The 24,281-nt window shown below is 39.9% G+C and overlaps 1 protein-coding gene across 2 annotated transcripts in view; it reads right to left on the minus strand.

The window, feature by feature from the left end:
- The window catches only part of LOC131067002 (ras-related protein RABD2a), a 113,133-nt gene that overhangs the window by 84,049 nt on the left and 4,803 nt on the right, over positions 1-24,281 (minus strand). The gene's annotated exons all lie outside the window — the stretch shown is intronic.

The raw sequence follows: 24,281 nt of genomic DNA on the forward strand, positions 1-24,281 counted from the left end.
GAGAAGAGAAAAGAGGAACAAGCATGAATATTCACAAAGCAGCTCTATTCTTAATATACCAGCAATCAATCAAAATAAATCATTAGGAATACTAGAATCGAACATCATCATCAATCATCATTCAATAATACATCTTGTGGATCATCAACTAAGGATCAAGCACAACAGTCAGCGACAAGAAGCAAACTCAAAAATCGGGAATATTACACCAATTACAATCATCAGATCAGAAGCAAATGCATAAGTTAATAAGCTAATATACAGATCGGGCATAAGAGAGCAACCGACCCCTAGTTATTCAGAACTGTTATTACCAACATCTAGTAATCTAACAATTGCTCTTGTGGTACTAATACTGCCTATATCAACCAAATATCTTTTATTTATATATATATATGGTTATTTTAAAACTGTTATTACCAGCATCTAGTAATCTAACAATTGCTCTTGTGGTATAACTGCCTATACATTATTTGTCAATCAATTATCTTATATATATATATGCCCAAAATCTGTTTGTAAACCCCCATCATGTATAGAAGGAAGGAGGTGTAAGGAAGGGGGAAATCATGAGGATTGCCATCTAGGTAGGATACCCCGAGTGGATATCTATTTTGCTTTCCACCAAGGCCAAGAGGGCCAAAGCTCCGCTCTTGGGCTTAGATAGGACAATCGAGGAACTTCCATTACGATCTCCTCTCCGACTCTAAATGATGGTTATTAATCTTAGAAGATGAAGCATGGATAGGGAAAGTAGGTACAAGCACCCCACTAGGTAGGATACCCCACATGGATGTCCATGTTGCCTGACATTGGGGCCAAGAAGGCCAAAGTTGTGCTCTTGGGCTTAGTGTGGGATGCCTCTAGGTGGAACTATCATGCTTCTCCCACACCCTAATGTGTTTGAAATGATGTGATAGATATTATATGAATATCATACGTTATGGACTAATCCTAATAATGGATATATATCATGTATGTGTATATGTTTCTTTATGTTATGACTACAAGATTCGATTCCAGGATCACATTATTTTAAGAAATAAATTACTTGGTAAAGATGTAACCCTAGCCCTAATTTGTTGCAATGGTGATTCTAGGTCAAGCTCTAGGGCAATTAGGAAGGGGACATTACAAATATCAAAAGTAACAATAACTATATCTGAGAGTTAATCAAATTGGAAACCAAGACATCTAGTCCAATGAGTTCTCCCATGAAATGGTATTATTGTTTGCAAAAAACTTAAAATCTCTTCAGTTGATGTAGTACCATTCAAGTTTAATGCATGTTCTTGGCTTGTTGAAACATTCTTTATCAAAATATCTTCAAGGCTTCAATAAAACAAACATTTGAAACCTTTTTTATCTCTTGGTGAATTCCCTCCACTTTTTTCACCAAATCATGTGCTTGCATCTTTTGCATATACTCTCTTCCAAGTTCAATGAGAGGTGTTGCATATGAGGCCCCAAATCCATTACAAACTACCAAACTTGCTGAATACTTCCCCTCCCCTAGTTGGATACAAACATCTACATATTAGATACCAATATGCATAAAATACTCCTAGAAATAGCATGGATACCATATCTAGACATATTCATATATGAGCCTATATTCAAGTCATATCTAATATCCTCGGATACAACACAATACCATCTAGCATTGTATCTAGTTTTGGGTTTATGAAAAAAAAAATTTTAAAATCAAAAATTGTAACAAAAAATAAAATAAAATAAAAAAATTGTACACACACACATACATATTTAAATTACTATAGACGCAAATATAGTTTAACAAAATAAATAGTATAAACTAAAATATAAAAACCAAAAACTATGTATAAATAGATATTTTTGAAGGCGTGTTCTATACCCTTAGATGTATAAATAATTTAATATGCATTTTTTTATTATCGACATATCTTGGCATATCTTTATCAAGGAATTTTCAAAATGTCATATCCATATCCAATTCCATATTTGTTTCCACCAATGTTCCACGAGAACGCATCCCCCCAAAAAACCTCATGTTTCCTAGGTGGGGACGTTTCTAGGACACAAGGACTCGAGGGAAACATCGCCGCCACCCCCCGCCTCATCGCCACCAAGACACCGCTAGGACATCCCCAAGATTTCTAGGCAACTCCTAGGAGTCTCTCAAAAGTCTCAAGGATGCCCAAGACTCTCTCACGATCAGATCTCTCATGTTTCCTGGGTGGGGAAGTTTCTGGGACAAAAGGACTCGAGGGAAACATCACTGCCACCCCCCGCCTCATCGCCACCAAGACACCACTAGGACATCCCCAAGATTTCTAGGCAACTCCTAGGAGTCTCTCAAAAGTCTCAAGGATGCTCAGGAGTCACTCACGGTCAGATGGCCAAAAAGGCAATTTTTTTCTATCCTTGCACCCAAGGCCAAACCCTAACGACCTATGGACCTTACCCAAACCCCACAAGCACTATAAGACATCCTCAAATCCTCTTTTCAACTCACAAAAACAAATCATCAAGGTGATAGTGTGAGTGTGAGAGTGATGGGTGCAAGTGCAAGTTGAAAGAGTGTGACTGAAGTGCGATAGGGTTGAGGAGTGTAATGTCCCCTTCTAGATTTTCCCTGGAATTTGCCCTAGAATCACAATTGCAACAAGTTAAGGTTAGGGTTACACCTTTATCAAGTAAAATATCTCCTTAAGTTTTGGAGGAAGAGACATGATACGTCTGCCCAAAGCAATCTCCACACTAAGCCCAAGAGTGGACACTCACCCTCTTGGCCTCGGTGGGCAAGCAACATGGACAACCACCAAGGTGGCCTACTTAGCGGGGTGCTTGTACCTACTTTTCTCATCTATGTCTCATCCCCTTAAGGTCAATAGCCATCATTGTAGAGTAAGAGAGGAGATCGTAATGGGGGTTCCTTGATTGTCCTATCTATTGTGACGTTTTCACACATCGCCCCATTGCAAATGGAGACCCCCACTTTTTTTTCTACTTTCTAGGATAGTTGTGGAGTCTTTTAGCTATTAACTTTTATTTGGAAGAAGTGCAAGATTTAAGGATCAAAAAGTTGGCTAAGGCATAAAAATGATCTAGGCTTCCATTGCTTTCAGACACCCTTTCCATTATTTTCACACCCCACTTCCATTATTTTTGCACCCCCTTCCATTATTCTCACACCCTCCTTCCATTATTCTTGCACCCCCCTTCCACTCTCATCAGCACCCCCTTCCATTCTCATCAGCACCTCCTTCCAATGATATCGGCACCCCTTGTCAATCACTGCGATGAAATAGGAAGGAAAGCAAGAAATTTAATCAAGTCAAGATTGATTATAGAATGAAAGATGGCGATGTTTTACAATGCGAGGTGTTATGAATAAAGAGACACAATGCATGCAATGCATTCAATGACACTAAGCTTGCACGATGAAATTTTGTGCTATGATCAATGCGAGTTGTAAGTTCAATGAAGAATTCAAGTGATAGATGGAAAGCATTTAATAAGGGTTGCTGCACCAATGCAAGTATTTGAAATCAATGCCTTACGATGTTTTAAAACTCAAGGTGGCCATTGCAATTGCAATTGAAAGATCATAGGATTTTTTGAAATTCTACGCTACGTCATTAATGAAGATTGCGAATTGGGATGCAAGGTTCTATGTTAACTCACCAAGATTGGTCAAACCACCAATGTGCTTTGTATTCGAATTAAGTTCAATGAATGTGAGGGTGTTTTATTTAATGGTGCAAGGGTAATCGCATTAACTAACTTCATTGCAAAACCCAAAAGTCATGCATAGGCATCATTATAATGCATTCAATGTAAAGCGCTTGCTTAGAAAGGATGATTGCAAGGTATCATGTTCAAAGACTGAAAATGCTAAATTCGACATTTAATAAATGTTGCCTGGCAATTAAAAGTCAGTGATCAGATGTAGGAAGTGTGTTTCAATTCCCCAAGTACCACAATTTGGACATATCACCATCATTTAAAACTTGTAATTTATATCAACCAAACATTGAATGAAAATGGTCAAAAGGTTATCATCCTAATTGAAACACATTAAATGCGAACTGCCAATATTGCGATGAGGAATCAAACCGATGAAAGCAACTATAATTTTGTGTTGATCATTGCATTTGATCAACACTTAGAATCGATTCTTTATGATCAGCAAATTGCTTTCAAAGGTATGGCGAAATTCCTTTATCTGTGATTTCGATTTTCATGGAGGATTAGTGAAACATCATTTGAGCGGAGATTTGGGCGATTTTCTTAGTGTTGATTGGTGCGATTTTGATCAAGACTTCCAGCAATTCACATTTGGTATTGTTTGAAGATTATCATAGAGACAGCAAACCTGATTCTGTCATCGAATTTGCTTATATGTCAGCAAGCGAATCATCCTATCATCAGTAATTGCATCCCTCAGGAATGGCACACGCATTTGTTTGAGACAAGTATCATCTAATTGAGTAATGAATGCAAGCGATCTTATTTTGTGACAATTGGAATTGAGGCGAGCTTGTCCATTAAGGTGGTGAATCTGTCACAGTTTTTCATCAGCAAACTACAGTGACTTCATCTGGAGGTGGCAAATTCGAGTTGCATCATAGCGAATCCATCCTCTTGTTTACAACAAAGAGACTGCATTTTAATCAGCAACTCAACCTCATTGACGATTTGGTTACTGATGTCCATTCATTAGGAGCATCGATTTGTGCCTAAGGCAGTATTGAAGGGTTGCATCACAGCGAATTCATTTCAGAGATCAGCGACACAAATATTGTCACCTTTTGACCATTCAACATCACAGTCAACTACTTTATGGGGTGGCAGTTTTGACACAGCAGTGAAGGCCCTGGTACAAAATTGAATTAGAAGGAGATTGTCAAATTTACATCAGCGATCTGATAAAAATCAGAGGCTGGTATCGAAGGCACATTCAGCTTTAGAGGTTATTTGATCAAGTGCAGAAACATTGATATATCAGTTTGTTTTAGAACAAGTTCGCACGTAGAGTATAGGCTTAGTTTGTCATTCTTATCAAAACTAAGCCTATCCTTGTGACTGATCCTATTTCTTACATATTGCTTTCACAAGATTTTGTTTTAGAAGCTTTGTCCTAATACATTTTGATTATCTTGAAGCTTTTGTAAGCAGTTATCTTTAAGTGAGGATGGTCATCCTAGGGTCTTAAGCTTATCATTCTAGATTAGGATTCCTAGTCTAGGTGATCAATTTCTGTTTGCAAGCAAAAATTGTATCACAAAACTAACTTAAGTATCTCTCACAGGTGAAAGATGGCTAGAGCAAGGCGAGATCTTATCAAGAAGATCAATGCACTTCAAGGCACAATGAGGATCAAGCATAGGCAAGACAAGGTCTACATCGAATACAACATCAAGGCAAAAGATAAGCATCAATGTCAATCACTCAAGGTGGAAATTTTCACAATCTTGTATTTCCGAAGGAAATACAAGAATCATTGTCAGTATAGCCAAATGGAAGTTCCAGAATGCAAGTGATCAAGACGAGAAGAGTTAATCAAAGTTAGAAGATCAACTTGTGCAGAGTCATCATCACATCAGGAGCTTGATAATGCTGAGTATCAAGAGATATGCCTCATTCAATTACAACTTGTGATGAGTTATGAAGAACGAGCAAGCTGAGGTGGCACCTAATCATCACTTATCCAATCATATCATTTTAAGCTAAGGCGTCCAAATTCAATGAACCTGACTCATCTATCAAAAGAAGATAACTACCATGTGGGCACGAAGTCCAATGTACCTACAGTCATCATCTATTGGTTGAATTTTCAAAGGACATGTGTCCCATCAAATGTAATTGTATCATTGATCAAGTATTAAATGCTTTGCAATGGGTGTAACAAACCCTAATTAGGATTTCTATCTTTCGATCTTGGCCATTGATCTCAAATTGATCTGAGCCACCTAATTGTAATGAGAGCATTATATAATGCTCCACTTCTTCATTTGTAAAGTTAATAGTCAATAGTCAATAGTAGCAGTTCAAGAGTAGAAAGCAGATAGCAAAAAATTAGAGTAGGAAGAGAAGGCAAAGATTGTTGCCAAGACATTGATGCAAAAGACATGTAAACTTCATTGAAGATATGGTGAAATTGAATTTTGATTCAACAATTTGCATGATCTCTACTTCTCATTTGATTTTCATGTTGTTTAGATGAATGAAAGACTTTGTGTATGATCAATGGTGAAATTCGTATGTCCATACTGCTAACACTTTGTCGATGGTAAAGTGCCTTGTGTAGTCAGCTGGAATCATTCAGCTTAAGTTTAACTTCAATTACTATTTATCATTGATATGCATCAACTTGCTGGTGTCTATGCTTGTGATGGTGATTTGAAAATCATAAAGCTATCCTTAGAAGATTGCACTAGTCTTGTGGAAATGTTCATAGCATGTCAAAGAAAGACTTAGTTGAATTCCACCAAAGATTGTCCATTGCTCTTACATTCTTAGTAGTAGATTAGATCTTCCTAAACCCTATCATTTTTCCTTTTTTTTCAAAATCAAGTTAATCCCACATTCCAGCATCATTCGAGCATTCAAGTATTCAACGTAAGACTACCTTGTGATTCCAGCAATATCGCATCATATACAACAGGGTATATCCAAGAGCACCTCAAGACCTGACATTCGAGAACCTTGGAGTCAGACCACTCGATCACGCAGCTTAGCATTTGGGAGTCTTTTTTCAAGAGAGGATAGAATACTTAGTATTTTATTTTGTGTTGCATAGTGCGTGAAAACACCATCAACACTATCTAAGCCCAAAAAGGGGCAGACAGCATGGACACCCCCAAGGTGGCCTACTTAGATGGCAACCTCATAATTCCACTCTTCCTTACACCTCCCTTCTTCCATATATGGTGGGGGTTTCACATAGATTTATTACAGACATATGCATTCAATATGCAATCATATATATATATATATATATATATATAAGCGATACACATTGACAAGTAATGCACAGGGTATTGGCAAATCGGAGGAATTGATTCTGTGTTGCATTGATGTTTTGTCATTGATGGCAACACCGGTTGCTTTGGTTGTTTACCGGTTTACGGTAAGTTCCGATAGAGCGATTGGATTATGATATTGATCTGGTATGCTTTGGTTTGTGGAATTGGTTTGGATCTGTCATTCATGCTATTCAGATGTGTATCAAGATCACTTGGTTCGGGATTTGATGACTCAAGAGCTATCATTTGTTCTAGTAAGCCTTTTGGTCACCAGTAAGGTTTCTACTGACAGAGCTTTGTTGAAGATCTTCAGATGCACGTGATAAGTGGTGTTGGCGCGGCTTCTAGATGGCTTTCGGGATGTTGTTGGTTATCTTGTTCGTGTTCCTGATGATCGGTGGTGTTGGATTTGGGTCCGGACCTAATGCTATCTTATTCGGCTAGGTTATGGACCGGTTTATGTAACGTGTTGGTGGATGATCCCGATGCGTTTCCGGTTGGATCTGTTGATTGGATTATGTTGTTTTGGTCTTAGGCCGACTTGGTTGATCATTGGATTACGGGTTTATGTTATGAATTTATTGTATTATCTTTTAGGTGGCCAACCTAATTGTTTAGGTCCCGGGTTGGTATAAATATGATGTAAGATCTCTTTGTAGATCATGGGCATATTCATGGGTTTTTGGGATATAGGATTGTCTATGTGCGAATAAGGTTGTAATCATATGCAAAGGTTTTGGTCGATCATAGGTGATCGAATTGGGTTGGTGAAAGAGGTTTAAGACCTCCGATACTGAGCTTAACCGGAACTGTATTCGAGCATAGGAGATGCTATTCTTGCAGTTCACTCTTCTTTCTGGATTGTAGTCTGGATTTATTTTGTAGTCAGTGAAGCTCCTTTTGTGATGAGCAGTGCACTCTAGGCTGTTGGCCTTCCTGCATGTGCAAGTCCTTCTTTATGTAATCACATACTTACTGCAGAAGTATTATCTAACTGTGGGTAGGCTTCCCACCGTGGTTTTTCCCTTTACTGGGTTTTCCACATACAAATCTTGGTGTTATCTTTTGTGGATGGTTGGTAAATGTTCTGTGGATAATATTTGTGCTTAATTGTTATATCTGTTATTCCGGTATTTGGTTTATGTATTCCGATAATAAGGTTTTAATGCTTAAAGTTCTATAATTTGTTGACAACTGATTCCAACCCCCTCTCAGTTGTCCTCCGATTATTAGAGTTGTCTAACAATTGGTATCAGAGCCTGGTCCTCTCTGCAGAAGCTTAACCGCTTGAGGAAGATCCTATGGCATCTAATAGTTCAAGTTCATCAAGTTCATCTATAGCTGTTTTCCGGAGAGAAATTCCTAGGCTTGATGGAACAAATTACAGAGTATGGAAGATTTGGATGGAGACTCATCTGAGATGTCTTGGTCAGGAGATTTGGGAGATCTCTGAGAAAGGATATATAGCTCATAATCCGGCATCTGGCAATCCTCCTCCGGCATGCTTGGATAAGGACATTGAAAATGATTGTAGAGCTAGAGAAGCCCTTTTGTGTGCACTTTCTGATCAACAAGTTATGGGACTAACCGACAAATCAACTGCAAAGGCTATATGGGATAAATTGGAGACTCTGAATGAAGGTGACCCTACTATTAAAATTGCTAAAGTTGATGGTTACTGGGTGAGATATGAGAACCTGAAGATGGAAGAAGATGGAAGGATTACTGCTTTTATGGAGAGAGTTAATGAAATTGTTCTAGGAATTCAATGTTGTGGTGGATCTCTGAGCGAAGATGAAATAGTTTCTAAGTATTGAGAGCTTTGCCACCAACTTATAAGATGAAGGCTACTGCAATTAATGAGTTGAGAACAATGGCAAACACGTCTGTTAATAGGGATACCTTGGTTGGGAAGTTATCTGGTTTTGAGCTTGAGGAATTTGGTTCTTCTGGACTTGCAAAATCTGAACCTGCTTTTCATGCATCAACATCATCTGTCGACAAGAGTGATTGGAAAGCCTTATATGCTAAGGAACTAGAGGAAATGAAGAAAGAAGATGAAGAGTTTGAACAACTTGAAGCCCTATTTGCTAGAAGAGTACCTAAAGGTCCAACAGGAAGTAAGTATGAAGGAAAATCACCTTTTAAATGTTTCACACGTAATCATCTAGATGTCCTGAAAGGAATTCAAGATTTGATGAAAGAGCTAGAAGATCTTTTAGGCCTAACCATGATTATCAGAACAAGCATAAGTACAAGAGGAACAAAGACAAATCATGCTACTATGCGAATGAGGAAGGTGTGACTGATTCTGATGATGAACCGGCACAAGATTTGGCTAGTGGATCCGGCAATGGAAAGGAATGGGTATTCTTGGCTATCAAGGAAGATGATCTGATACCTGAAGAAAAGGCCCTTGTTGTTAAAGTTGAAGACAAGGATGAATGGGTGATAGAGAGTGGATGTTCACATCATATGACTGGAGATAAAAGGAAATTTCTATCTTTGCAAGAATTTGATGGCGGTATGGTTAGATTTGGAGATGACAAAGCATGCATGATCAAGGGAAGAGGAACTATATCATTGGATGGTAAGCATGATATTGATTATGTTTATTATGTTGAAGGTTTAAGGCATAATCTTTTGAGTGTAGGACAGTTGGTGGATAAGGGATTTCAGTTACAGTTCAAGGATGGAAAATGCAAGATTATCAACAGATTTGGATTGGAGATTGCAACCGGTACACAGACCAAAAGTAGCATCTTTCATTTGAACTCCGGTGAGAAGACATGTTTGATTGCACAAATTGATGAGAGTTGGCTATGGCATAAGAGGTTGTGTCATGTGAATTTTGATTGCATTGTAAAGATCAATTCTACTAAGGCAGTTAGAGATATACCTAAGATTGTGAAGCCCTATAATCCGGTGTGTAAGGAATGGCAAATGGGAAAGCAAGTCAAAACTTCTTTTAAGAGTATACAAGACAAATCTAATGATGTTCTTGATCTTATTCATACTGATTTGTGTGGTCCTGCTAGAATCAAAAGTTTTCAGGATGATAGATATTTTATGCTAATCATTGATGACTATTCTAGAATGATGTGGGTTACTTTTCTAAGGGAGAAATCAGAAGTATTCGAAAAGTTTAAATTCTTTAAAGCCAAAGTTGAGACAAAGACGAGATTGAAGATTAAATGCTTAAGGTCTGATCAGGGTGGAGAATTCACATCCGGTGAATTTAACAGTTATTGTGAAAAGAATGGGATAAGGAGAAAGTTATTTGCACCCCGGACACCTCAGCAAAATGGAGTTGTGGAAAGGAAGAACAAAACTATCTTGGATGCGGCTAGAACTATGATGATGGAAGCTAATCTGCCTCATATCTACTGGAGAGAAGCTGTGAGCACAGCGGTATACAGATTCAACAGAGTTCATATCGAAGGAGACACCGGTAAGACACCTTATGAGTTATGGTTTGGTTATACACCTACAGTTAAGTATTTCAGAATCTTTAGTGGTAAATGCTATATCAAAAGAGATAATTCCACTGGAAAGTTTGATCCTAGATGTGATGAAGGGATATTTCTTGGTTATTCTAATGAAAGCAAGGCATATAGATGTTATAACAAAAGATTGCAGAGAATTGTGGAGAGCACTAATGTCAAAGTGAATGAGTTGAACAGAAGTCAAATCAGAACTTATGAGAGAAAACCGACAGTGGAAATGATCATAACTGAACCGGTAGCACCTACACCGGAACAGAATGTTGAACTAGTTACTCCGGCAGTATCAGAAAATTAAACAGTATCGGAATGTTGATTAGTACATTGCTGGAGACCCCAGAGTCTACCAGGCAATTATGCAACATTTTACCAAATATTCTTACCGACAACAGGAATGGAGCAGGTTCATCTTTTCCTTGGTAGAAAACTACTTGGTTCTTTTCTGGTTCCTCTTCCTGCTCTTTGAAGGGAGAATCTCTACTGTGTGAGCTCTGTGATAATTCCTTTGCCAGAATTTCTTCTTGGAATATGTTTGTGTCCATGAGGACTTCTTCTGGTGTGATGCTTTCTTGGTTTTCAACTGATGTCTGCATCATGCCTACAAAATTTGGAGATTGTTGTGGGACATCAAATGATACAACATTGGTATTAGCGGGAATATTAACCGTTCCTCTGTTTACTGCGTTTGGTTGAGGGATTCTTGGTGCCACAACTTCAGTAATACTACCAAAGATTGTTTCTCTGATTTCGTGGATTTTCATTTTCTCTAATTTCGTGGATTTTCATCGATTCAATCAAAGGCAGACTGACTTTTATCCTTTTGAATTCTTCTAATACAAATGAACTTAGCCTCTTTAGTTCCTCCTTAGGGTTGTCTTTCGTTTGAGTGTGAACTGGCTTTAGCTGGGGAACCGTTGGTCGCCTTTGGCCAACTTGATGGGAATTGACAGGTTTTGATCCACTGGGTTGGACTTCTGTTGGTGATATTCAAGAGAATCCCTAGAAGGTGTTGGTGCATTGGTAGCATTGGGATTTGGTGGGGTCTGAAAGTTGTTGGGAGGAATGGATGTGGTTAGAGGCTCATTGTATCGAGCACTCCTTTGGTATACACGAGGTTGATTTCCGGACGTTTGTTGGAATGCTTGCACTTCCCTAGTGCCTTCTAGCAAAACACTATCATATAATGGGGGGAAGTTGTAGCCATGATTGTGGTTGGCTGGTTTGATACTAATTGAACTTCAGGCTTAACTTGACCTTGTGGCGGTTCCACGGGGCTATTAGCAGATGCGGGTGGGAATCTTTGGTTAGGCTGGTATGATGGACCGTTCTGGAATGGGGATCTGACATTTTCTATGACTAAAGCTTGATCATATCTTGTTACAGGAACAATCTCATACCCAGTTGGCGGAGCTTCTTCTACTCCTGAATTCCTTCTCTCGCTTTGGAAAATGTCTGCTGCTACCTGGAATTCATGGCATTGTAACTTGGAATGATGATCAGTATTGTGCAACCTACACCATCCTGATAGTGCAGCTTCTGCTAGGAATACTTTGTCTACGGGACGACTATCTGCAGCAGGTTGGCTATCCAAGGGGGATGGTACCGTACCGTTATTGGGCCCAGTATTCCATGTTCTCTTTTGGGGAACCTAATTACTGTTTCGGAAATTTTGATTATTCCCTTGGTAATTTTGGTTGTCCCTTTGGAAATTTTGACCGTCTCTTGTATATCCAAAAGAACCTTGTCCTGGATGATTTCCTTGATAATTTCTCTGCATTTGGTTGTTCTGTCCTTTCAAATAGGTTACCTTTGCCGACAGTTTCTTTACTTGATTGATTAATTCCCTCATTTCTTCTTTCTCCTCTGAGGTCCGACTTGAAGTTGTCGCGTTTTGGAGATATACCGACTGCGGCAGAGGCACTTGCGAGACAGGATTTCCAGGGTGAAGAACCAACTGATTACTGGCTATGGGAATTGGGTTCATCACCGGAGTATTCTGAGACAATGCTCTATTGATATTTTGGACCTGTCCTTGTGCAGCGGGATTTCCTAGATAGTTCAAGGGTCCTGTAGCGGCACCTACTTCCAAATCATTGCTGACTGAAATAGCTGAAGCATAGGCTTCTTTTAAATTGGTTGGGGGGGTGCCTTTCGTTTTTACAAACATGGAAGTGAGGCGATCCAATGCTGCATAGTAAACAGGCGGTGCAGCAGCATTATTCAGATTGTAGGGATCTCTTAGCCTTGTATATGCCTTGTGAAACCTATTATTGAAAGTGCTAATAGGCTTATGCTCTTGCCTTCTTATTTCCACAAACTGTCGATATAATTCAAATGGAGAGATTGGCGATCTGAATTTTTCTAAGAAGATATCTTTCATCTCTTGCCAATTATGAATGGAGTCAGCTGGCAGGTGGATATACCAGTGAGAGGCTTCTTCATCAAAGGTGTAAGGAAACAACCTACAAGCCACGTCTTCATGCTGGATATCTCTATTATGCAGGAGATCTTCGAAAATCTTGATATGTTCATCAGCTGAGCGACTTAGGTCACAACTATGAAACCTAGAACAGAAGTGCTCAAGACTCTTTGGCATCGCATTATAGGCTATGAAGACCATAGGGGATGCATTGGCCGGACGCCACGCCATTGGGATGTTTGCTTGGAAAATCAATGGCTGAACTTGTTGGATAATTGGTGTAAAGGACGCTCAAGGCGAAGTGCTTGGGACTTGAGGGGAGGGGGTTTGGAATAATTTGGAGATGTCTTCCACCTCTGGTCTATCTTCTTCTGCTTGACTCTCTCCTTTCTCTGGTGAAACTTCTCTTTTTTGTCTAGATCTTGTGGGTCATTCCAACTCTACGAATTCTTTGGATGAACTTTGTGCTGATCTAAGGATCCTCTGGAATTTATCCGGGGAGAAAGAACTTATGCGATCCAGCGTAGCGTTTATTCTTGTTGAGGCAGTGCAGGAGCAGGTTCAAGGGCTGGATTAACTTCCTCTTGTTCTCTCTGATTTTGTGCGTTGATGCGGTTAGCAATCTCTTCTTCTTCTTCTTCTAGGATGAAGCACATTCGACACCAGTCAGGATAATTTCTTTTCACAGACCAGGCTAAGCTATATAACTCAATGATGATGTTTTCTTGTTCGTCGTTGAAGCTCAAATCTGGTTGTATCACTGGTTCGGGGTCTCTTCTTGGTTCAAGAGGAGTGATGGGCAGACCCATCTCTTACCATGTTAGCGGATTGGAAGGAAAATTGTTGGATTTCTTTCAGAACTTGCTTGTGAAGGGTAGAAGTCCTTTGTCTCTCTAGATTCTCCTTGATCACAGTCTCTGTTTGTCTACCTTTTTCTTCTTCTTTGGCAATAACGTGACTTACTTGTCTAAACTGAGAATAATTTACTTTTGATTTCCAAGCAAGTGCTCGCAATTGGTCTGCAATGTATGACTGATTTAGTCCTTGTTCATGTTGTTCAAGAGGCAGATTGAATGGGAATTCATGCGGCATACCATGTTGCATCATATCTACTATCCAGAATAGGTTACTTTAGCTGGTCAAAAATTGACGATGATCAAGCCCTCCTTCTAGCGCCATTTTATGTTGGTGTTTGTTTTATCATCTACCAAACATTAGGATAGGATACCCGAAGGTATTCTATCCTCTCCTAAAAAATCACTACTGATTCCAAGGTCTATATGTGCGAACAAGCAACTTTAGTGGAATAGCTTCTTGGGTAGTGTATGCTGAAATTTCAAGGGGGACTTACGTTGACAAGTATCTTGAACTGCTGAACTTAGATGGATTTGGCAATTTTAGGCTCTTCTTTTTTTGGGGAGAATTTTTTGGGATTTAGACTTTCAAAAGAAAGGGAAAAAGGATAGGATTTGAGGAGGTTAATCTAATCCTACGAATTTTGGAGACGGTATCAACTGGATGCTCTCGAGAAACCAAACCTTGCTTCGCCACACTAGGGACAGCTACACAAGGCCGGTGCAATCTTCAATGGGTTGTGCTTATGATCGAGATGTTGGGATGCACAGGGGATGGGCTCAGACTAACTTTGCATGGTAGAATGGAAATCATCCATTTACCAAAAGTATGAGCGGAGATACACCATCAATTGATACTTATCAAATCCTTCATTCAAATTAACAACAATGAAAGCAAATCTAGATTAATTTTAACTAAGTGTTGAGGCAATTGAAACCATGCAAATCATTCAAATAATAGAGATTACAAAGCAGCGCACATGCAATATATTATCTGGAAATGACCTTAAGCAACAATACATCAAAAACCTCACACTCTCCAAATGAGAGGAGGTAGCCTTATATAGTTTCTCAAAAATAAATGAATGGCCAAGATCAAAAAGCAATCAAGGGCCAAGATTGAAAGTCTTAAACCCTAATTAGGGTTTCCCGAAATACTATCAGTTCAAACAAATGGAAGAGTGACACGTGGCGCAGCTGCTAATTTCACTGGGGTGAGTGGCCACTTTCTTCTTTCAAAGATTCAACGTATCTGGACACAATGAGCTTGACCTCCTCCATGGTGACACTTGGCAAACCGCCAATCTGGAAGTCGACGAGGTCCACATCATCGGTACATGTGGCAAGGATGCCTTCCCACTCAACTGCTTGGGTGAGGAAGGCATCATCGATGGAGAGGAAGTTTGCAATCTTTGAAAGATCACCTTTGTCAATCATCCCTGAATCCCTGAAGAAGCTTGCCTGAATCCTGGCTTTCAGGTTCTCTGCTTGTAAATGCTTCTCCCTTAGGCTTTCCTTCTTCCAGATCTCTGACGCCACACGGAATACCTTGCCCAGGATCTCTCTAACACTTGCCTCTGTCTCAAAGCACTTGGTCTCGGATTTCTTTAGAACCTCAATCTGAGTGACCAGAGTATAGTACCATGTGTCGAAGTCGTACCTGTCTCCTGTCTGTATGATGCTTGCATCCACTAAGCTTCTCTTCAACATGCCTCGGATAACCTTCGGATGAGGGAGTATTTCATTCTGAATTTCATCCACCTCTTCCCAATTGGAGGCTAGATCCTGGATACGATCAATCAATAAAGAAGTTGTGCCTCGTGTGCCGATACTAAGTTTTCTACCAGTGTGTCAGCACGCACCGAAGCGTCTGAAATCCATTCCTTTTCTTGAGTGTACGAGCCCTTCATATCATCATAGTCCTTCATTGATCCCTGCTGAAGAGGTTGTGGCGGAGTAGCCGGGACTTCACGGTTGAGTGGGCTAGTAAGATGGAGAGCATACTTCTTCCACTGTTGGTTCTCTTCTTCAACCTTCTTCCTCTTTTCCTTTTCATGAGCCAGCCTCGTCTTTAGAACGTTGCAAGAGTCATCAAAATATTGGATCTCTTGGTCCTGGGTGGGCTTACCCAGCTCTATGGTGGTAACCTTGTAATCATTTGCGGTGACATTGTCTCTAGTCTTCCCTTCTTTGGGCATCGCTATCTGGACTATCTTGAATCCGGCACTGTCTCTCTAAATTAGGGAAAACTTCCTAGCGGGCTTGGGTGGTTTAGCTATAGCGGGTTCATTCACCTTCTCCAGGAATGCTGCGGTGACCTCCTCGGTTGAGTGGGCCTCTTTGGGAACCTTGGCCTTTATCCTTGCTCTCAACCAATCTGGAATGGTTGATTGTTCTACAGTGTTTCGATCAAATCCATCATCTGCCTCTCCTGGGTTTGCTGGTATGCCATCCAAGAAGATTGTAGGTGCTTCAATTTGCTCTTTGTCTGGACTTTGGAAGACCTCTTCCACTACTTCCTCAACTGGCTGGGAAAGCACTCTTACTTCATCATCAATCACACAGATGTTCATCTCTTGCTCCCCAATTGCACTCTGATCGAACGCAATGGAAGCAGCACTTAGGATGGAGTGACTCTCGCTGGATTCTCTTCTCTCACCTACAACCCTTTTCCCTGTGACCTTTGTGGAGCTTCCAACCAACTCCTTCCTCTTTCGAGCCCCCAACACTTTTTGGATTTCGAGCATCACCGGCGGAGGTACAAGGATTGACGGACAGAGTATCATCTACTCCCACTAATTCATAAGTCAAGGTCACACCTTTGGCCTTCAACTGTTTTGTCTTTTCAGACGCCCACCACCTTGAATACTCAACCACCGACCTCATGAGGTCTGCTAGATCTGATTTCTCTCCCTCTGTCCAATCTATTAAGACTAAGGGTTCATTTTTCATCTTCTCAAAGCCCAGCTACTGAAGTTCTAGGCTTTCTTCTACTTGATCGGCAACTCTAAATACTTATGTTGCTCTCACCATACTCAAAGGGATTCTTGACCAGAATCTCTTCCTGATCTCGAAGCTACCGGCTACATTAGCCCAGTAGTCTTCTAGATCCAATCTATGCTCAAACATTGTTCCTTCAATCTTCTTTATCCTATGGAATGGATCGAAATCTTTTCTTGCCTTGTATTGATAGAAGGGATACCAGGCCAGCTCCTTCTCGGCGGTTGCAGCAGCTTGTGATGATGGACATGTTTCCAACCCATTACCAATTGTAAGTGAGGACGTTCCTGCCTTCTTCTGCTTATCCCTTTGAATCACTATATACTCCTCCAATTGTCTCACAACCTCGAGCAACACCATTCAGTTGGTAGGGTAAGTTGGAAGCTTGTATGGAGGCCCGGAGAATCCCTGAATTCGGAGGTAAGTGAATTTTGGATATCAGATGTACCAACACCCGAACCGACCGATGAAGTCCATAGATTCTTGAGAGAGCCTCTGGTGCAGGCCACCTTGAAGTGTCCGGGTAATGTGCATCAGGAAGGTATCATTCACCCTTTTGAAATGGAATTTCTCCTCCATGTGGAGCTGGGGATAGCAATCGTATACTGGAAACTGGTTCTCCTTGTTCCCAACTTCTCCTCTACAAGTGAGACCTTTGTACCTGTAGGTCCTGGCCAAAGAATAAAACAAGTAAAAACTCATGAAGAAAGTCCTATTCATCTCCAGGTTCCTTAGCTGGCTATCTAGGTTGTCGCTGATCATCCGGGCCCAATCTATCATTTTTACTCCATTGATTATTTCATTAATGAAATAATACATCCAGGGTTCAAATGGAGCTCCCTAAGGATTTCCTACTATTCTATTGAGCAGGACAATCATGTCCCCAATGTCCTCCTTGAAGTATGCTCGCACTAGGCTCTTTCTCTGGAGTTTAGAGGCGCCCTTCCTCGGCTTGTCTAGCCAAGAATGGTTAACTATGGCATCATATTCCTCTAGGTGGTCATGGTACAGACTGTCAACTTCGTCCTTTGTCATATACACTGTGTTGTGGTACTTTGGGATCCTGAAGGCCTCTCTGATGGCCTCATCGCTGACATTCGCCAACACTCTTCCATCAGGTGCAACAATGTCCTTACTGATGGGGTTGTAGTGTTTGGCACATTCGACTACTAGTTCATTGCACTGCATGGTGGGGAGGAAGCCAGCAGCATGCACGATACCACTCTTCATCATCTTTCGCGCAATGGTGGTAGGCACAAGGTTGTCCAGACCAAACATTCGCTTCTTAAATTCCCTCAGGTTGATGTGTCCAAGGTTGGTGTCACTGATGTTCTTCCACTTTGAAGTCATTCTCGACTCTGGAGGAGCATCTTTGTCTACTTGGAATTTCATAATGTCTGGTGCCTACAAGAAAATAATGAAATTTTAAAGTTAGAAAATGATTTGCAAGGTTTTGAAAATAACAGGGCTACGAAATGGCTAAGTGTTGGAAAATTTTCCATTTTATTCTCATACTTAGCCATAAAAATCGAATTTCCACCTAAAAACCCTCAGTCTTAAGGCTGGTTGTGGTTACCACCAAGTGTCAAAACTTTCCAAAAAAATTCATACTTAGCCAAAAAAAAAAAAATGATTTTCTTCCTCCAAAATTTTTGAAAAAATCATTTATTAAATTCTGGAAAATATTCAGAAAATTCATAATTTTAATTTCACCTCTAACTTGGATAGAAGTAAGGCTAGAATTTTCTCCAGAATACTCAGAAAATTCAGAAAAGTTTAGATAATTCTTCCTCGTGCTAGTTGCTTTTCTCCAAAAATCTGTAAAACTTTTGCCAAAAAATATTATCCAACTTCTAGCAATATCTAGAATTTTCTCCGGATGATCTTCAAACTGACATACTTTACTAAGCTCTCCTTAGTAACTTTGAACTTCTTGGTGTAATAATGAAGTTGATAATGAAGTATTTGTAGACAAGGTTAAATCTTCAAGTAGAAACCCTTAAAATCATCCAACTCATACTTCTAATTCTCCAATATTCCCTTTCAAAAAAAAACTTTCCATTTTGATTTAATATCTCAATAATCTTTCAATATTCTTTTCCTCCAAAAAAAACTTTCCATTTTGGATTTATTTTGAAGATATTTAATAATCCTTTAGATATTTTCTTCATTTTGGATTTAATTTTGAAATTTCTGTGGATTTTTTTGTGACATCATGTTGACTTTGTTTGACCTTCCATGTGTAGGCGGACTTTTGGAAGTTTATCTTCATCTTCTCCAAGTTTTGGCGGACTTTGCCTACCTCTCCAAGGTATGGCGGAGTTTAGAGGACCTTCCCATGTGTATGGCGGACTTTGGAAGGTGCTCTTGGGCGGACTTTGGTGGCTTCTCCATCGTTTGAAGACCTTGGGCAGAGTTTTGAAGGTCTTCCACATGTTTTGCTAGGGACGCCAAGGGCTACTAAGACATGGCGGAGTTTGAAGAGGGCTCAAGGCATGGCTCCCACCTTGGGCGGACTTCGAAGACACCTCCTAGGGCGGACTTCTAGCAACATCCTCTAGAGCGGACTTTAGGCAAGGCTCCCACCTTGGGTGGACTTTGATGGCTTCTCCAACTTATGGCGGACTTTGGGGGGTTGCTCCATCAAGGTCTCTTCAACACATGGCGGACTTCAGACACCTCTCCTCATGGCCTAGGCGGACTTTTAAGGTTGCTCCCAATACTTAAGACCTTGGGCGGACTTCAAGCACCTCTCCTCATGGCTCTCTAACCTTTGGCGGACTTTAGACTTGGCTTCTCCATCACTTGGCATGCTTGGGCGGACTTTAGGCTATACCCCTATGCACCCTACACATACATGGCGGACTTTGGAGTGTTGGTCTTCATGGCCTCCCAACCTTGGCAGACTTTGGAGAGTGCTCCCACATGGCCTCCCAATCTATGGCGGACTTTGGAGAGTGCTCCCACATGGCCTCCCAATGCATGGCGGACTTTGGATCTGCAACAATACTTCAAAACCCTTGTTAGCCAAACTTAGAAGAATTTTCAGAGATATTTCAAAATTTCACAGCTTAATCAAATTTAACCGGATTAACTTGAAATTTGAAATCCATGCTTAGGTGGATCATCTGAAGCAGCAAAAAGCCTAAAATCTAGGGATTTAGCTTTTTAGGTTGAAACTTGGAGTTTTCGAGTTTCGATCGAAGCTGGTCAGTGGTGCAAGTGTAAACCCTAGGTTTGCATCCCGAAAAAGCAAAAAAGCCTAAAATCTAGGGATTTAGCTTTTTAGGTCAAAACTTGGAATTTTCGAGTTCCGGTCGAAGCTGGTCAGTGGTGCAAGTGTAAACCCTAGGTTTGCATCCCGAAAAAGCAAAAAGCAAACATCCCTAAAAAATAGGGAAAACTTTCTAAAAACAGCCATACCGGGGATTGGGCTGAAAATGCCAAAAACAAAACTTCCTAAAAACTAGGAAAAAAACAAAAAAGCAAACTTTCTAAAAATAGAAAGTTGTCCAAATTCGTCCAAATCAATTGCGATCTTCATCGTTTGGCCTTTCTAAGCACTCTAGTGGTGTTCGCATTCCGAAATCACATAACTTGCAAAAACTAACTTTCAATCGTCAGGGCCTGAAATGCTCTGAACTAGACAAGGCTTGGGGAAACTGCAACAAAAGGTCATAGGACACTAACAAAACCCTAGAAAGCAGGAAAAGAGAGGGTCCCCATTTGCAATGGGGCGATGTGTGAAAAAGGTCACAACAGGATGCTTTTCACATCTAGTGTTGCCATCAATGCCAAAGGGGGAGATTGTTGGCAAATTGGAGAAATTGATTGTGTTGTATTGATGTTTTGTCATTGATGGCAACATCGGCTGTTTTGGTTGTTTACTGGTTTCCGACAGGTTCCAGTAGAGCGGTTGGATTATGATAATGATCCGGTATGCTTCGGTTTGTGGAATTGGTTTGGATCTGTCATTCATGCTATTCAGATGTGTATCACGATCAATTGGTTCGGGATTTGATGACTCGAGAGCTATCATTTGTTCTAGTAAGCCTTTTGGTCATCGGTAAGGGTTCTACCGACAGAGCTTTGTTGAAGATCTTTTGATGCATGTGATAAGTGGTGTTGGTGCAGCTTCTAGATGGCTTTCGAGATGCTATTGGTTATCTTGTTCGTGTTCCTGATGATCGGTGGTGTTGGATTTGGGTCCGGACCTAATGCTATCTTATTCGGCTAGGCTATGGACCGGTTTATGTAACGTGTTGGTGGATGATCCCGATGCGTTTCCGGTTGGATCTATTGATTGGATTATGTTGTTTCGGTCTTAGGCCGACTTGGTTGATCATTGGATTGTGGGTTTATATTATGAATTTATTGTATTATCTTTTAGGTTGCCGACCTAATTGTTTAGGTCCCGAGTTGGTAAATATGATGTAAGATCTCTTTGTAGATCATGGGCATATTCATGGATTTTTGGGATATAGGATTGTCTGTGTGCAAATAAGGTTGTAATCATATGCAGAGGTTTTGGTTGATCATAGGTGATCGAATTGGGTTGGTGAAAGAGGTTTAAGACCTTCGGTACTGAGCTTAACTGGAACTGTATTCAAGCATAGGAGATGCTATTCTTGCAGTTCACTCTTCTTTCTGGATTGTAGTCTGGATTTATTTTGTAGTCAGTGAGGCTCCTTTTGAGATGAGCAATGCGATCTAGGCTATTGGCCTTCCTGCATGTGCAGGTCCCTCTTTATGTAATCACATACTTACTGCAGAAGTATTATCTGACTGTGGGTAGGCTTCCCACCGTGGTTTTTCCCTTTACCGGGTTTTCCACGTACAAATCTTGGTGTTATCTTTTGTGGATGGTTGGTAAATGTTATGTGGATTATATTTGTGCTTAATTGTTATATCTGCTATTCCGGTATTTGGTTTATGTATTCCGATAATAAGGTTTTAATGCTTAAAGTTCTATAATCTGTTGACAACTGATTCACCCCCCCCTCTCAGTTGTCCTCCAGTTATCTGAGTTGTCTAACACAAGCATATATATACCATAAGAACAAATATAAAGATTATTAAATGCTTGTATGACAGATCTGGAGTGATTATAAATCTGCTGCTCTCACGTCTAATCTGAAAGTGATCTACTCCTATATGGTGGTAATTGTTGATGTTCGATCTGGAAGTTATCTTCTTGCTTTGAATGATGTTCTTACTTCTATTAGATGATTGATGTAATCACTTGGAGCCAATGATGATTGCTTGCCCCCTTCCTTGGCATAATAAACTGGCCTATATATCCTTCAAGGGGGCGTGAAAGGTTGTGCCCTTGATTGGTTATGTCCTTCCAGAAAAAGGTAACTCTTCCCTTTGGGTCTCTTGCCTTCTAATTAACTTACTAAATCGTCCCTTATTAACTTAATCACATGTGCCTTAATCATCTATACCTTTCAACTCATGGTTATTAACATAATGAGATCGCTGCCTTCATTCATAATGGCATTCACTGCCTTATTAACAATGAGATTGCTGCTTGGATTAATGCTGAGGTCGCTGTCTTTGCATCAGTGCTGGGTTGGATTTCTTTTTCTCTGTTTACCTTGGTCTGATTTAGACTACCAAAAATTGTGAAGTCTTATATAATAAGACAATTTTCTGGAAGTATAGAAGTCATGGCGGGGCCATGACAAGGAGCAAGAAGCGGAGTGACCATGTGGAAACCAATAGTTCTAGTGATGAAGAGTTTGGGGATAATTAGAGGACTCACTTCACTCCATTTTGTTATTTTGAACATTTGTAATCATCATTGTACTCATTGTAATCATCATTATGAAATCTTGAATATAATATAAATTTTGAATTTGACATTTTTATTGTTCAATGTTAAATTGTTAATGTTCATTTCAAAGTTTAGTAATTTCTAAGTTTTACTACTTTGCCAAAGTTTCATTTGTAATTGTTATACATCTTATTATAACTATTTTTTCAAGTACTATATGTATTTCAGTGCCAACACCCCATCACCTCGCCATCATCCCCCCACCGTCCCTCAACTTAGGCCCTTACTCCACCATCCCTACATCCCCCCATCAGGAAACTCCATGGAACTATGGTTGTCACTTTTCACACAACTTTGCAAGCTACCACTTCAATTAAGGTACTAGCTTGGCCATGATATCCAACATAATGTCCTATATGCAACTCAACAATCTTTGAGGATTCAATAGAACCCCTATCACTCTTGCCAACAAAATCAAAAAAGATAACACTAATAAAGCACTCTTAATTTCTCGGTCATCCAAATTGTGAACTTGATATTGATGCTCCACAATATGAATTGCATATGCCATCTTCTTCTTTTTGCATTTAGTACTAAGATTGTTTTTGTCATATCCTCATTTCATTTCCAACATCTAGCTCCTATGTCAATGAGGTGTTGACCTCCCAGTTGTACTCTATTTGGCTATAATATGAGGAAATTATTAGATCTATTTGTGTTTCAGTCAAGGAAACTCTAACTGAATCCATCAAGTACCTTCAGTAGTGCCCTCCCTATAATGTCAATGTCTACCCACAAGGTCAAGAAAGTGGGCTTTAGAGGCATTGCATACAAAACTGAAAACTAATAATAAATGGGAAAAACAACAGCTGGAATCGGGAGTCTAAATGCAAATCTCGAATCTTTTTTTTGTTTTACCTTTTCATTGACTCCTCCCTCATTTTTCTTTGTAATTTTTATTATAAATTTTTTTATAACCTCTTCATGACTCAATGACAAGATTTTTTCAAGCTCCTATGATAGTATCACACACAAATTTTCTTATATATTTGAATATATCTTCTAATACAACAAACAACCTTATTTTTCACTGTAAATAACTCCTGAAATCATTTCCACACTGCTCTCATTTTCTTTCTGTCATGTCCCCTCTCTAGCGCTGCCTAAACTCAGTGAATAAATTCGTTAAGTGTTGTTGCCTCCCACACTTAGTCGATTTTTGAATAAGGAGTTGTTTTCAATAAGAAATGGTGGGTCCAGTTTCACTTAAGTGAGTTCCTATATTTCAGTCATGAGTTGGGGCCATCAGCAATCTGTCTTAAGATGATTTTAATAAACATCCTATGCCATCTTTTATATATGTGCTCCAAGTATTAATTCCTTGGGTTATCGCCTAAACTTCAGGACTTAGGGTTATGCGCTTGTTTTAGGGCTGGGTGTTATAAGATGGATTTGGAGAAAGAGGAAGAGTTTTTTTTTTTATGATATTTTCTTGTTTATTGCTGCCGCTGCTAGAGCCTCTGTTAAGGATGAAAACCCTGACTGGGCTGAACCTTGGACGCCCATCCATGGTGGTTACTATCACTGTTCTATGATCTCAGACATTCCAGCCAGAAGATACAGTTGTGACAATGGACTCCATAATAACTCGTGCTGCCATAGGGGTGTTGCTGCGCATTGCTGATAAGCCGACCAGTCACCATTGATAGGAAATTT

This window comes from Cryptomeria japonica, chromosome 3, assembly GCF_030272615.1.
Source record: "Cryptomeria japonica chromosome 3, Sugi_1.0, whole genome shotgun sequence".
Lineage (NCBI taxonomy): Eukaryota > Viridiplantae > Streptophyta > Pinopsida > Cupressales > Cupressaceae > Cryptomeria > Cryptomeria japonica.